Raw genomic sequence first — 4585 nt, 5'->3', positions numbered from 1 at the left:
GTCAAAAAATCAATAATAAATAGCAAATGAGTTCAGATGGAAAACCTGAAGATACGTTGATGATCAGAAGGACAAAGCAAATAGGCACAAAAAATTTCAATCACATTGGCAGATGGAAGCGGGAAGCCTAAATTAAGCGGCCAAGGCCTACTTTTGCAGAATTCTTGCAGAATGAGCTACATGAATCCGATTGGGAAATTTTTTGAATCTAACATAGATTTCACGGTCTGGTAGAACTAACAGGGGAATTTGAGGAAAAATGGTTCGGGAAGTCCGAGTATAGATATCGAGGTTAGTCTAAAATCACCTCATTTTCACTTGTCGCCCTTGGAGAGAGAGCTTTCCACCTTCTTCGCGCGTGATTTTCGGAGTCCACAATTGCCCGTTTACATTGCCTTCTTACACAAGACATGAGGGACATTGATAAGTTCTATACTTATCAATGATCCATTCTGTACGGCGGGTAGCTAGTTTAAATCCCAGGAAAAAAACCCTAGAATCCCCGCAGTGCACGAAGTCCTACGATAAAAAATTGACCATAGCGGCCTCTCAACTTAACCAAATCGGACAACACTTTAACTGTAGCATGTCCTTATATAATAGAACACTTCTATATCAATAGTTGACCATTCGGCAGGGGTTGAGGGGGGTCCCAAGTACAAAAGCTAGGTTTTTGGCAGATGCCAGAATTGGATTCTGACTCCACAGACAGCTTATAGACTAGACAGCTTATAGACTGGGTCTATACACAATGTATATGGTTGGTTTCATAAAATCAATCAAGGCAAGCTCTCAAAGCAGAAAATAGCTCGAAGACTACAAAGCGTCAAATTTGACATACACAGTCAAACTGACTCCAAATGGGCCAAAATTGGATGAGTTGCTTCACGACTATGTAGCGAACAAGTCCATAGCTTCAAAAGTGACTAACCAACTCCACATGCCATGTAGTCACAAAAATCGGTGAATTCAGAGTCAACAAAGCATGAAGTGATGTCGACAAGACCAAACTTTACCAAATTCAATTAGGACTTGTTTTAGGTGTATTGAATATGTTTAGGTCAAAATTTTGTCAAGTTTTGCAAAAAAAGTTGTCTGCAATAAATAATCGTGATTATTTACTTTTGCAATTTTTTGGCTTCAAAATGATACCTTCACATCACCTATCATTTGTACACACCTATTAGATGCCACATTTCAAATATGAGACAATTTGATCAATGATAACTTGGAAAATTATCAAAAAATGCAAAGAAGTCCTTCAAATCCAAATTTTGAGTTATCAATCACATTTTTTGATCCAAATCACCTCAAATCTCATACATAGAGTCTACATCATGCCAAGAACCAAGTTACTTCAAAAAATGTTCATTTTGATGAAAAAGTTAATAATCGCGGTTATTTACTTCTTTGCCAAGATGGGGGGAATTGCAACTTTGACTTCATGGGACCCAAGCACATGATGTCCTAAGCCCACTAACCAAGTTTGAACAAATTTGGAACTGAAAATCTCAAAATTCCTTTGTATCTACTGTTTCAGAGACTGAAAGCCTAAATTTGGCACCATTTTCACCCTGTGCACTCAAATGAGCCTATATTTCACTCAGAGTATCTAATTGATATATATTTCAAGCCTATGATGCCAAAATTGCAAAAAGTTGGAAAAATTCATCAGCTATAAATAATCACGATTATTTACTTTTGTTGCAATTCATCTATGCATGTTCAAAAATTGATTTGAATCAAATTGGACTCAATTTGTTAGCAATTTAGACTAAAGGACATTTCAGAGCGGAAATTGTAAAATTTTTTTAACTTTGGCACTCTATTCACCCAACGAGGAAATCCATACACCGAGCAAAAAAAATCGAGCGTGTCATTTTTCGAGCGAAAGTAAATAAAACCGAGCGAAAGCAATTGACACTTTTATTTAATGGGCCCACATATCTTGCCACTAATGGAGAAGTAAAATTGTGGCTTGCAACTTCCAAGATGAGAAACTCATCTCGTCATGCTAGCTGAAGAGGTCACACGTGTACATACGTTGGGGGTGCACGTGAGACACGCATGAGAAAACCATATTTTATCTTAAACATGCAAGGTAATAAAATAAATAAAATACGCTTTAAATTTTGTGTGTGTGTATGTGTGTGTGTGTGTGTGCACTCTCTCTATCTCCCACACGGACAGAGATCACTAGACTTATACATCAAGATCTGATTCAGCTAGATACAAGGAGCACTTGGATACAACAAGCATAGGAGTTGGGCAAAAAGATGGCTTTTCATAGAGAGCATCTTCTCCAACCAAAAAAGGATGAATATGTGATCAGACTGGCCTATATGGACACTCGTTTATCCTATGGGATACGATGGGCTATTGGTCAGATGTGCACACCATCGCATCAATTAGAGATTGAGATTGGTAGATCTCGGAGAGTACCAACACAGATCAAGACATGCCAATTGTGTCATATAGAGCTAGAGATAGAGTTACGTCAAATTTGTCATTGTCTAGTATACTATGAGATGCGAGGCTGCTTCATTGTCTATTCAGAGAGCGCTTTGGACCGTTGGCTAGAGTCATGAGATATCACGATCAAAGATGCCTTGGGTTGTTTTTGCTAGAGCTACGCAGACACATGGAGAGTTCCTTCAGGAGATCAAACAGTGGGAGACATTCATAGAGGGCTATCATTGACTTCTCAAGAGCAAGGACTCGGCAATCAAATGAGCAAGCTTCACAGCAAACTTCAAAGCCTATCTATACCAGAGGTATAGGTGTAGACATAGCCAATGAGCTCAAAAGAGCTAGATGCCCATGTCATTGATGGAGGCTCGATCAGAAGATTAGGGCTATTCTAGCATGACATGGGAGACGTCCAATACAACTATTTACAAAGGTGGACATTGACAATGCTCTGCGACTTGATCCAATACTTTCTGGAATGACTCTTGATGCTAGACATCCTCGGGCATTGATGATGATGATGATTTTAGTTTTTCACTTTAATTTGTTTTTATTTGTACGCAAACATTGTATTGGATCGACCAAGGTTGTATCACTTTGGTCTAATAGGTCATTTTGGCCGATTGAAGACGTTTAATATAACATTTCATCTCTCTCTCTCTCTCTCTCTCCTTTTTTTGAGGAGAACAATTGATGATAATTTATGCTCTACATACAAGGTATTAAGACTGACAGCAAGGTGAAATAATCAGCTTAGCAAACTGCACAATCCTGTGGAATATAAAAGGTGAAGGAGTGAGCAAAAAATCTCCTTCATAATCAGCTTTGCAGGATGTGTAGAGAGCTGAGGCACCTCATGGGGTAGGTCAAGGCCCCTTATATCACTTTCCTTCACTAGAAAGGCTTTCTTCCTTACTGTCTAACTTACTCTCATCCTTTTCTTCTTCACTGATCCCTGCTTTCAGCAACTTTCAGGTTCTCAAGCAAACCTCCAACTTCCTCGGCTTCCTTATCACCACCAGAACTATCTTTGGCTTTCTGGGCATCCTCAAAAGCTTTTCTAAATGCTTGGGCATTTTCAACACTTCCCAAGCGTATGCAAAAGATTTTGTCCTTTAGCTCTCCATCAACATAATCAAAAGCATGCCACACCCATGTTTCATCACTGCCTTGATGTTCCTGTAGACTAATAGATGGAACGACTATGTTCGCACAAAATTTTAGGGTTTTACTTTGCCGCATGACTAGCCGAACCTTCTTGGTGTCCTTCTGCTTCAAGAGCTTTACTTGTCCAACACCTCTCTCTTTCCATTCGTTCCCTTCCTTGTAGAACGGATAAAGCTTGGCCTTTAATTCAATCAGGGCATCTTTGTTCTCCTTCCGGTGCTGACAGCAACAACATCAAGCTTGACAATGGGAGCCACCTCCCTGCCCGTGTCTTCCTCTTTGGCCGATGGCATGGAGTCATCGGCATCTTCAGCAGACGCCTGTGTGGCTGCCTCTTTTTCATTGTCACCCTCCATTGCACCTGCTCAGCGTTCCCATCTCTCTCTCTCTCTCTCTCTCTCTCTCTCTCTCTCTCTCTCTCTCCATGAAGACTTGTATGATAGAGCTTTCTGCCGCTGCTGAAGCGCAAGGGCTCTGGAGGTGGAAAACTGTAAGGCATGCAGAGCAGAGAACACTGAGCGGCTTAGCTTCCCCTCGGCTCGGCCCGATTTCCTACCAGTACATATGGCACGCAAAAGAATCTTCTTGCTAGGAAAAGATATGAAAAGCAAGATACAAAAAGCAAGATACAGAGGTAGGCACATCTCTCCCTCTCTCTCCGTCTCTCTCATTGATAACACCAAGACCTGCCCCTAAGTGGTACCGCGTCGGTGCGGGAGGGTTAAGGGTAAAAAACGTGCTCTCCCTTTCTCTCTCTCATTTGGGTCGCAAACTGCAGCAGCTCCAAAAGGGAACAGGTTGAAGGACGGCTTTTAGGGGAGCTGGAACAACTGCTCCTTGTGTAACTTGCACCTCAACAACAACCTGCTCGACGCAAGCTGCAACAGTTCCAATTGGTGACAAGCTAAAGAACGGGTTTTAGGGGTGCTGAAGCAGCAGGCCCTTGTGT

At 41.2% G+C, this 4585-nt stretch overlaps 1 pseudogene; it reads right to left on the bottom strand.

Annotated features, from left to right (window-relative positions):
* Nucleotides 1-2453: 2453 nt before the first annotated feature.
* On the bottom strand, nucleotides 2454-4359 carry LOC147443958 (ran-binding protein 1 homolog c pseudogene; annotated as a pseudogene).
* Between the last annotated feature and the right edge of the window lie 226 nt (nucleotides 4360-4585).

The sequence above is a fragment of the Adiantum capillus-veneris genome, chromosome 13, assembly GCF_014529385.1.
Source record: "Adiantum capillus-veneris isolate H3 chromosome 13, ASM1452938v2, whole genome shotgun sequence".
Lineage (NCBI taxonomy): Eukaryota > Viridiplantae > Streptophyta > Polypodiopsida > Polypodiales > Pteridaceae > Adiantum > Adiantum capillus-veneris.
Note: the sequence above shows the minus strand (reverse complement) of the source record. Positions and strands in the feature narration are given on the sequence as shown.